Below are 10,291 nucleotides of genomic sequence, written 5' to 3' on the forward strand. Positions count from 1 at the left end.
TTCGAGGGCAAAGGCTCGGCAGTTGTGTCCCCTTCACCGAGAACCGCGGTAGCCTCTAGAAACGCAGGGAACGGCCCTGAGCCAAGTACCTGCCCCAGAGTCCTCGAGACCCTCCCAAAAGCGCCCAGGATGCTCTTGTCCCACAGCAGCCGTGGTGACAGGGAGGGCCCTTTGCCCGCAGCCCCTTTCTCTTTCCCCGGTTTCAGCGTGCCGCTCCTCCTCTCGCTTGCCCTCGCCTCGTAGTTTCTTCCGCAGGCCACGGATGCCTCTTCCTTCTTCCTTCTCCGGGAGCTGGTGCCTGGAAGGACGGCGCGGTCGGGCGCCAGCTCCTCTGCCTGGACGACGGGGAAGCCGGCCGCCTGAGGGACCTTCCCTCAGCGTGCTCTGGCCCCCGGCCCTCCCTCCTCCCTCCTGCCCCCTGCCCCGGCCTGAGCCGCCTCAGACCCCATTTTCTCACCTGGTGGTGCCCGGCGGCCTGGGGGCTTAAAGCATAGAGGGAGAGGGGACAGGGGTACGGCAGGGCAGGGGGAGATTTAGGGGGACAGGCAGCACGGGTGGGCCTCAGCCGCCAGCCCCTTGCAACCAGCTGCTCCGCAGTGACGCGGCAGCTTCTCCCAAGCGATGAGGAACCCCCCTCGGGAAGTTCTGCTTCCCCAGCCCCCAGAACCTCTTGGGAAAGGGCCGCTGCTGCCGATTCACCTGCCTTCAGGGCAGACAGCGCCCAGCACTCTCGATAGTGCTTGGCTGGCGCCTTGTGTGGGGCGGCGGCCCTGTTAGCGGGGTGCGGGTCAGGGCGCCCCTGTAGCGGAGAGGAGGGGCCTCGTGGGCCTTTGGGACCGGGGCTGCCCTGTAAGTCGGGGCCTGGCCCGTGCCCTGCAGTCCCGGGCACTTTGCAGTCCCGGCAGCGGCTCGAGCCCCCTGTAAGCAGGGGCGCAGCCTCGGTGGCCGCCATTTTGCATGCCCAGCTCCATTTGCCCAGAGTGCCCGACTCCGAGCCCAGCTCCAGCGCCCACCGCGACTCCACGTGTGGCAGCACCGGAGCACCGATTGGGTAAGAAAAGCCGATCTGTGAGGTTTTTTTTTGGGAGGGGGTATAGAGGAATAGTGGTGTGGGAGGGCGGCCTGGGTTCGGGTGGTGCCGTGTCAGGCTCTCGCCGGGGACCGTCGTCCCTCTCAGGCCTGACGGCACCCTCCTGCTCTTGCAGCACTTGGTGGAGAAGGGAGAGACATCCACCGCATGCGGAAGGCCGTGCAAGGCAAGGGTTAGCAGGAGGAGCAGCGAAGGAAGTCTGGGCAGCAAGCGGAAGAAAGAGAAGCGCGCTCTGGGCAAAGCGCCGCTGTGAGGGGCAGAGCGGCCGCCTGAGGGAAAGGGGAGCGCAAGTCGGCGCTGCCTCAGCAAGAAATGGATCGACTCGGGGCCGAGGGATTGGAGCCACCTTGGCAGGGGATCAAAGCTGCTGCAGGGTGGGGGGCCAGTGCCGTCGCCTAGGAGGGGCAGCAGACCTGCGTCAGGGCGCATGGGGGGGGACTGGAGCTGCATGAGGAGGGACCGCCATCACCTCAGGGGCTGAGGAGGGTCCAGGCCCTGACGGACGCTGCCAGGAGCCGCCGGACGCTGCCAGGAGCCCATTGCAGATGAGAGCCTGTCACGGTCCCTGCACGAAGCACTGGAGCACCGACTGGGTGAGGAAAGCCGATCTGCGAGGTTTTTTCGCGGGGTGGGTGGTGGGAGGGCGGCCGGGGTTCGGGTGGTGCTGTGGCCAGCTCTCGCCGGGGACCAGCATCGCTCTCGGACCTGACGGCATCCTCCTGCCCTTGCAGCAGGCGGCGGAGCGGCGTGGAGGTCTCCGTCCTGTACCGCTGCAGGCCAAGAGCGGAGGAAGTCTGGGCAGCAAGAGGAGGCAGGAGAAGGGCGCTCTGGGCAAAGGGACCTCCCCGTCACCGGGGCTGTGGTCGCACCAGCGTGTCGCCAGGACCTTCGGTGCCCTGGCCGGCTTTGTGCCGGGTGACCCCCCTGTAAGCAGGGCTCGGGTCTTTGGGTTTTTGCCGGCCTTTTGCCACGTCACCCCGTGGTCAGGCTGCCGGGCAGGTGGCAACCCTCTAAGGGGGGTGAGCGGCGCCGTCTCTGCGGCCGGGGCGGGAAGCGGAGCTCCTGAAGCGCGCCGTGGTGGTGAGCCGCAGCCAGGCCGGCCGGCCTGTAACTTGGGCGCGGGGGGGGGCCTGGCAGCGGGGCCGGGGCCTCTGCTCTGTCCTCCGGGTGGGGGAGCTGGCGCCTGGCTGCGCCTTCCTTCCGAGCACCAGCTCCTCGAGAAGCAAGACAAGGCATCGTGAAGGAGCTGCGAGGCCAGAGCGAGGGAGAGGAGGAGTGGCGGGCTGAAGAGAGGGCTGGGGGGAGAGGCGGGAGCTCAGGGCAAAGGGGCCTCCCCACGGCACCGTTGCCGGCACCTTTGGTGTCCTGGCCGGCGCTGCGCCAGGTGACCTCCCTGTAAGCAGGGCTCGGGTCTCTGGCCTTTTGCCCCCTTGCCCCGACGGTTTGGCTGCCCGGAGAGAGGGGTGACCCTGTAAGGAGAGAGCGGCACCGTCCCCGCACCGAGGGGCAAATGGGGCTCTCTGGCCCCCAAGCCCGCCCTGTAGGCAGGGGAGGGCTGTTTCCCCGGCCCTGGCGGCTTTCCGCCTGCTGGCGGCCTGGCCAGCGTGACCCCCTGGAGTCGGGGCGCGTCGCGGCACTTGTCCCTTGGTCCCCCGCGAAGGCCCGTGGCACGTTGAGTCCCTCTGGGCTCCGTGCGTCCGGGGGGACAGGTCCGAGGCTCTGCTCTCTTGCTCGCGGGAGGGGACGGCTCCCCAGACATTGGCTGCACAGAGCTCGCTCTCTCTCCTGGGAAGTTTTCTTTCCCCCTGTCCGTGTCCGTGTGCCTGCCTGTGTCCGCGTCGGTGCGAGTGAGCGAGTGAAGGAGCTTCTTGTTTAGGCCCCTGTTGAAATCGCTGCAGCGTACTTAGCTTAAACTTCCCGGGAGGGAAAGAGGGGCTCTGTGCAGCAACAGGGGGTCGGTCCCCGCTGAGCCCGCGAGCGGAGGGCGAGTCCCGGCTGGCCCCTCCTTTCCAAGGACGGAGCCAAGCCGCGCGGTCGTAGCACGGCCGACGCGTGACCCGCCCGCTCTCTGGGCCTGGGTGGCTGCCTGTCCTGCTGGCGACCTGCCAGCGTGCCGGCCCCGTACTCGGGGCGAGTGCCACGAGCCGTGGAGCCCTCTGACCCGACGGTCCTGTAAGCAGGGTTGTGCCCGTCCCCCGCCCTCGGCAGGAGGAGCGGGTAGCGAGCGGGCGTCTGTGGCCCCCGGCCTTCGAGGGCAAAGGCTCGGCAGTTGTGTCCCCTTCACCGAGAACCGCGGTAGCCTCTAGAAACGCAGGGAACGGCCCTGAGCCAAGTACCTGCCCCAGAGTCCTCAAGACCCTCCCAAAAGCGCCCAGGATGCTCTTGTCCCACAGCAGCCGTGGTGACAGGGAGGGCCCTTTGCCCGCAGCCCCTTTCTCTTTCCCCGGTTTCAGCGTGCCGCTCCTCCTCTCGCTTGCCCTCGCCTCGTAGTTTCTTCCGCAGGCCACGGATGCCTCTTCCTTCTTCCTTCTCCGGGAGCTGGTGCCTGGAAGGACGGCGCGGTCGGGCGCCAGCTCCTCTGCCTGGACGACGGGGAAGCCGGCCGCCTGAGGGACCTTCCCTCAGCGTGCTCTGGCCCCCGGCCCTCCCTCCTCCCTCCTGCCCCCTGCCCCGGCCTGAGCCGCCTCAGACCCCATTTTCTCACCTGGTGGTGCCCGGCGGCCTGGGGGCTTAAAGCATAGAGGGAGAGGGGACAGGGGTACGGCAGGGCAGGGGGAGATTTAGGGGGACAGGCAGCACGGGTGGGCCTCAGCCGCCAGCCCCTTGCAACCAGCTGCTCCGCAGTGACGCGGCAGCTTCTCCCAAGCGATGAGGAACCCCCCTCGGGAAGTTCTGCTTCCCCAGCCCCCAGAACCTCTTGGGAAAGGGCCGCTGCTGCCGATTCACCTGCCTTCAGGGCAGACAGCGCCCAGCACTCTCGATAGTGCTTGGCTGGCGCCTTGTGTGGGGTGGCGGCCCTGTTAGCGGGGTGCGGGTCAGGGCGCCCCTGTAGCGGAGAGGAGGGGCCTCGTGGGCCTTTGGGACCGGGGCTGCCCTGTAAGTCGGGGCCTGGCCCGTGCCCTGCAGTCCCGGGCACTTTGCAGTCCCGGCAGCGGCTCGAGCCCCCTGTAAGCAGGGGCGCAGCCTCGGTGGCCGCCGCTCTGCATGCCCAGCTCCGTTTGCCCAGAGTGCCCGACTCCGAGCCCAGCTCCAGCGCCCGCCGCGACTCCACGTCCGGCAGCACCGGAGCACCGATTGGGTAAGAAAAGCCGATTTTTAATTTTTTTGGGGGGGGGCGGGGGTATAGGGCTGTGTGAGGGCGGCCGGTGTTCAGGTGGTGCTGTGGCCAGCTCTCACCCAGGACCGTCGTCGCTCTCAGACCTGATGGCATTCTCCCGCTCTTGCAGCAGTTGGTCGTGGAGAAGAAGGGAGAGACATCCACCGCGTGCAGAAGGACCTGCGAGGCAAGAGCGAGCGGGAGGAGTAGCGGCAGCGGTCCGACAAAGAGGCGAGAGAAAGCCCTCCTGGGCAGGGGATCTCCCTGTCACCTGGGCTGTGGTCGCCTCAAGCGTCCCTGCCCCTTTGGGGATGTTTTCTTTGCCTCGTGAGCAAGTACTCAATCAGATGCTTTCTCCAACTGCATGTTCCCCATTTAGCTCCTTTTCTGCCCAACTCGGCTTTAACCGCTGCCTGCCACATGGCAGCGCGTGGGATTTTAACCTTTGGCAGCCGCTGGAATGTTTGCGGCGTGTGTTGGTCCTGGCTGCTTGCAAGGGGACTCTCGGGGTGAAGCGCTAAGGCTTGGACAATAGGGCCAAGCCAGAGTTGACTTGTAGACGAGTCCTGTGTATTTTGTAACTGTTAACCATTGTGCTCACAGGTATTTTACTAAGTGATAACCAACCACCTATTCCGATGTAAAAAGTGGAAGTATCGCAGCCTGAACAACAGGCCCTGAGCCGAAGCTGCTCACTCAGTATGTCATCGTTAGTGAAAGAGGTGTGGAAGACGTGGCTCTCTTGAATGTACATTTATCTTTCTTTGTGTGGGGATAAAATAACCGGGTCGTGGAGACCGTAGTCTGGCCCTGTGGCCTGACGTGAGCCCTTGCACCTAGCCTGCCTGAGTAAGCAGAGGAGCTCCCTTAGCTTCTCCCCTGAGCCCTGGCCAGGCTCCGGGGGAATCTAATGTGAGATTGAAACCAGATATTTCCGCTCCAAACCAAGGTGCCAGCTCTTCTGGCTTGCCGATTTTGGGGTATAGAAGGGTGGACCCGCTCACAGCGACTTTGGAGGCCTCACCTACGGGTGGACGCACCGCGTAGGGTTTCCCACTTGCCGGGAAAGGCTCTGCAAACCCTCGCTGTAACCGGGGCTGCCTGCGGGTCTGGGTGATGGCAACGGGTGCAGGTGCTGAGGGATCTTTTTTAACCGCTGTTCCCTCTCTCTCAGGCAGTCAGGATTTGATGCGTTACCCTGTATTTTCCTGTCTGTGTGAGTGCACTATTCCGTCTTTCCTGACTGCGTGTTTTCCATATTCTTCTGTTATTTAGTTATTTCTAATAAAATACGCCTGCTCCTTTCACTCCGGTGTCTGAGTTGAATTGATATCCCTAATCAGCAAAACGGGGGGAGATGAGGTGGCGCTTTCCAGAGCCGAGGTCGGTGTCGGTTTGGCTTTGGGCTGAGCTGTAGCCGCCGCGGCGCTAGTTCCTGGCAAGGGGACGGACGGGGGAGCTGTCGGGGCCAGAGCTGCCGTAAATATAATCAGACAGCTTGCTCGGGTTCTCCAGCTCCTAGCGTACGCTCCAGAAGAGCGGCTGAACGCGGGCAGAAATGTTCCTGGATTTATCTGGGTTTTTTTAAAAAACTATTTCTGCTATCACCAGGGTTTGAAAAACTAAATTGGATAAATGTGAGTTTAGGAAAAATATCTAACACTACGTGTGCTTTTAATAGTTACTGTACTGGTCTCCCAGGGACCGAAGTTACGCTGTTTCGTCCTTAAAACAACTCTGCGCTCCCGTGTCGCGTTGTCACAGGCTTTCCTCCCCCTTCCACCCGTCCAAAGAGCCCTGAGGCTGCTCTGACCGACACTTCGGTCACCCCGCTGAGTTCTGGGTCACAAGGCGAGACTGCGCTGCCCTGCGCTGCGGCCGTGCCGGAGCTCCTCCCGCTCCGGGGGGTTATAAGATTTGGCAGCGTCGGTCCCGTCGGCCCGCGCACCGGAGCGGTCTCGCCCAGCGGCTGCTCCCGCTGGCCGGGGAAGGTTCCCCCGGCGGGGAGAGGCGACCTGCGGCGTGCGACTGCGCCGGGCGGCCCCCGGAGTGCGCGTGCGCGGCGGCGGCCCCGCGACCGGAGGACCGGCGGCCCATAGAGCGCGAGCTCGGAGGAGCGACGGGCACCTCCGGCGTTTATTAACGGTGCTGGTCGCTATAGTTACCGGGGGGGGGGGGGGGGGGAGCGTGGGCCGGGCCGGAGGAGCCGCAGGGGCGGGCAGGGAGGCTGCAGGCAGCGACCCCTCCCTGTCCGGGGCCGGTGCTGGAGGAGGAGCCGGTGCGAGCCGAGGCAGGAGCGGGGCCGGGCGGCTGCGGGGAAAGGTGCGGCGGGACCGGGGGCGGAGGCCGCTCCGCGTCGGGGCCGGGCGGCGGCGGCGCTGCCCGGAGCCGCGCGGGGCTGCGCTCGGCCGGGCTTCCGGGTGCGCGGGCGGCGCGGCGGGAGCCGTAGTCACGTGCAGGGGGCTTCCGGTCGGCCATGTTGGCTCCCCGGGGCACGCCGGGAGCTGCAGTTTCTGCGCTCTCGGTTCCCCGCAGCTGCGGCGCTGGCGGGCGCGCGCGGCACGGCACAGCCCTCGGTACCGGCGCGGCCCGAGACGCGGTTTTGTGGCGGTTTCCCGCGGGCTGCCCGCGGCTCCCCGAGACGCGGTGTGCCCCCCGGCCCGGGGGTGCGCATGCGCGGCCGCGGCGTCTCCCGGGAGTGCGCGTGCGCGGCGGAGGTGAGTGTTGGGGCTGCGGCCGGGCCGGTCCGCGGCAATAAGGGTCCCTGCCGCCTCCGTGCCCCCTCCCGAGGCCGCGCTGGGGCCGCGCGTGTCCGTTCCTGCCCCGGGGATGCCGCCGGCTGCGCCCAGCTCGGGCTGGCGTGGGGTGTCTCTGCCCGGCCTGGCGCTTCTCACGGCTCGGGGGCCAGAAGGGACGGGCGGAGCCGAGCCTTCCCGGCCGTGGGCAGCGGGGCGGGAGCCGCCGCGGCTGGAGCTGGAGGGGCCGGAGAAAGGGAAGGAAGGAGAACGTCAAGGGCATGTGGGCAGCAGCCGCCTCGCCCTGCAGGGGGAGAGCGCCTGCCTCTCCGGGTGAGCGAGGAGCCCTCTGCACAGTCCGCAGCGGGCCGGACCCAGGCGCGGAACGGCCGCGGAGCGAGCGAGCGAGCGAGGCTGCGTGTGTCGGAAGCCACGTCTTGTAAGAGCCGAGAGACACCCGCGTATTCTTTTAGGGGGAGGTCAGCCGGGCGAGTGGAGTTTCAGAAGAAGAGGAGGGGCAGGAGGAAGGAAGGAGAAAGAAGCATCTGACCTGTCCAGTTCTCCCGGCAGTGCCGGGAGCGAGAGCCGCGGTGAGTCCCGGGCCCTCGGGGCCCTGTCGCCCCCCTTGTATGTCCCAGTCCCTTCCCGCCCTTCTCTTTCCCATGCTGTGATTATTTTTTTTTCTTCTCTATATCTTTTCTTTCTTTTCTTCTGCCTTGCTCCCCCTTCCTCTCTCACTTTCTCTCTCTTGTCTTGCTGCTCCCTTTTCTTTTTCTGTCTGCACTTCTGACTGCTTGTTCTGTACCTTTTGCATCACTCCTCAGTCCATTTCTCTCTCGATCCTTCCGTTCTGCTCCTCACTTCTCGGTTTCTCTCTCTTTCCTCTGTCCTACTCCTGCACGTAGTGTGTGATTGAATGAGGTTCTGTGTCTAGCAGGCCTCATCTCGTAAGAGCTGTGAGACACCTACATCTTCTCATAAGTGGAGGACAGCCAGGCACCTGGAGCTGTAGAAGAGGAAGGGAGAAGGCAAACAGAAGGAGGAGTCTGACCTGTCAAATTCTCCTGGCAGCGCGGAGAACTGCAGTAAGTCCCGAGCTCTTGGGCCCCTCTCATCCCTCTTGTGTGGCCTGGTCCCTCCCTGTCTTTCTCCTAGACTCCTCTCTTTCTGGTGCTGCTCAACTTTTTTTGCTCACCTGTATCTTCCGTCTTGCTTGGAGCATCTCCCTGTCCCCATCTTGTAGGTCTTCCCTTTCTCTGCCCTGTACCCTGCCGCTCTTGTTGCCTTTCTCCATCCCTCTCTGTCCAGCTCCCTGTTCCTATTGATGCCCCTTTCTTCTTCCTGCACCCGCTGCTATTCCCTGCGATCTCCATCTCTCTCTTTCCTGCTCCCTGTCCCCCGTTTTTCATTCCTACCTCCGTCCCTCATAGACTGTCTGGCCTTTTTCCTCGGTGTCTTTCTCTCTGGCTGACTCCCTTCTGCTGTTTTTCATTTCCTCCCTATCCATCTTGTTGCCCATCGCTCTTTTGTCTTCTCTCTCTCCATGTGTCGCTGTCTGTCTTCCAGTCACTGGTCTTTAATTCCTCCCTCTTCCCTGTAGCTTGCTGCTATTTTTTTTTTTTCCCTGTTCTCCATCATGCTCTGTCGGGTGCCCTGTCCCTGTTTATCAATTCCTCCCTCTGCCCTGCGGTCTGTCTCTTTTCACCATTTAATTTTTGCCTCGCTCTCTCTCTGTCTGGCTCCTTGTGCCGAGTTTGCTAATTCCTTCCTCTGTGCCCCGTACCCCCTGTGATCTTTGCTGCTTTGTGGCCTGTTTCTGGCTGGCGCTCTGTTACTATTCAGTAATTCCTCTCTCGATGCCTTGTAGTCTGTTGCTTTTGTCTTTTCTCCATCTCTCTGTCTCTGTTTCCCCTGTTTTAGAATACACCCCCCCACCCCCACCCCCCTTCTTTCTGTATGCATCAGGATTAGTTTTTGGCTCCAGGTCTCTTTTTTTCTGTGTCTCTGTCCCTGTTTCCTAATTCTTCCTTCTCTGCCCTGTCACATGTAGCGATGTGATTTGTTTTGTGTTCCTTCCCATGGTTTGCTGTCCTGACTCCCCATCGCTGTTGCTTTTTCCTCCCTCTGTGCCCTGTTCTCTGGAGCTTTTTGGTCTTTCTTCCATCTTGCTTGGTCTAGCTCCCTGCTCCCCCCCTTTTTTTTTTTCCCCTCCATGTCTGTTGTGCCACCCATCCCAGCTTTTTTTTTTCTGCATCTCTATGCTGCTCCTCGTCCTTCTTTGTTGGTTTCTGTCCTGATCCTGCTCCTTCTTTCTGCTGCCTGTTTTCTTCTCTCCCTGCTGCTTTTTTTTCTGCATATCCACGCTGGGTTCCCTGTCCCCATCCTCTCACCGCCCCATTGCTCATCTCTTGTTTTCTCTCTACCCCTGTACTAGTCAGCTAGCTGCCACCTTTCTTCTGTCTTCTTGTGTCCTGCATCTTGCTCCTCATGTTTGGCAGTTTCCAGCTCTGCCCTGCAGCTTGTTGCTCCAGGAACCGACTGACTGTTCCCGGCTGGACTGAGGAGCGTGGCTCCGGGAACAAGCGCCAAGGTGTGCCAGGGGCAGGGGCAGCATTAGGGGCCCTGAGCCCCGGAGCAGACTCACTCCCTTCTGGGACTTGTTCTGTGTGTGACTGAATAAACACTTGCTGTCTGCCGGCTGCCTTTTGTGCTTCCTTTGCCCCAGGTGAGGGGCTGGGAGGGGTGATGATGCTCTGTGGGGGTGGGTGATGGCCTCCAGCTGTGGGCTGGGGCTGGAGGGGCCCCAGGTGTGGGCAGTGAGGCTGATGGCAGCGGCCCCTCCCTGTAAAGGGCTTGCTCCGGGTGGAGGGGCGGGTGCTGCTGTTAAGAGCAAGGCAGCCGTCGGAGGGGTCGGTGTCAACCAAGGGAGGAGCAGAGCAGTCGCTGAGCATTGCTGGGCCCTGGCTGCACCGAGGGAGAAGGTGAGTGGAGCCGTGCCATCAGCTGGCAGCTCCTGGGGAGGATGGCGGTGCCTGCAGGGTGGCAGTGTTGGAGGTGGTGGCAGGGGCTGCCCCGAGCCGGTGGTGAGGCTTCTGGGTGCATTGGTGGGGGTTCGGAGGGGTGAGCAACGGTGTTGCTGCAGGGTCAGAA

At 63.3% G+C, this 10,291-nt stretch overlaps 1 long non-coding RNA gene across 1 annotated transcript; it reads left to right on the top strand.

The window, feature by feature from the left end:
• The first annotated feature begins 6,445 nt into the window (after positions 1 to 6,445).
• On the top strand, positions 6,446 to 9,972 carry LOC141963303 (uncharacterized). The gene is made up of 4 exons (XR_012634076.1): positions 6,446 to 6,551; positions 7,615 to 7,731; positions 8,079 to 8,226; positions 9,640 to 9,972. It is a non-coding gene; the product is annotated as an uncharacterized LOC141963303 (long non-coding RNA).
• The last annotated feature ends 319 nt before the right edge of the window (positions 9,973 to 10,291 follow it).

Source organism: Athene noctua, chromosome 8 (assembly GCF_965140245.1).
Source record: "Athene noctua chromosome 8, bAthNoc1.hap1.1, whole genome shotgun sequence".
NCBI classification, from domain to species: domain Eukaryota; kingdom Metazoa; phylum Chordata; class Aves; order Strigiformes; family Strigidae; genus Athene; species Athene noctua.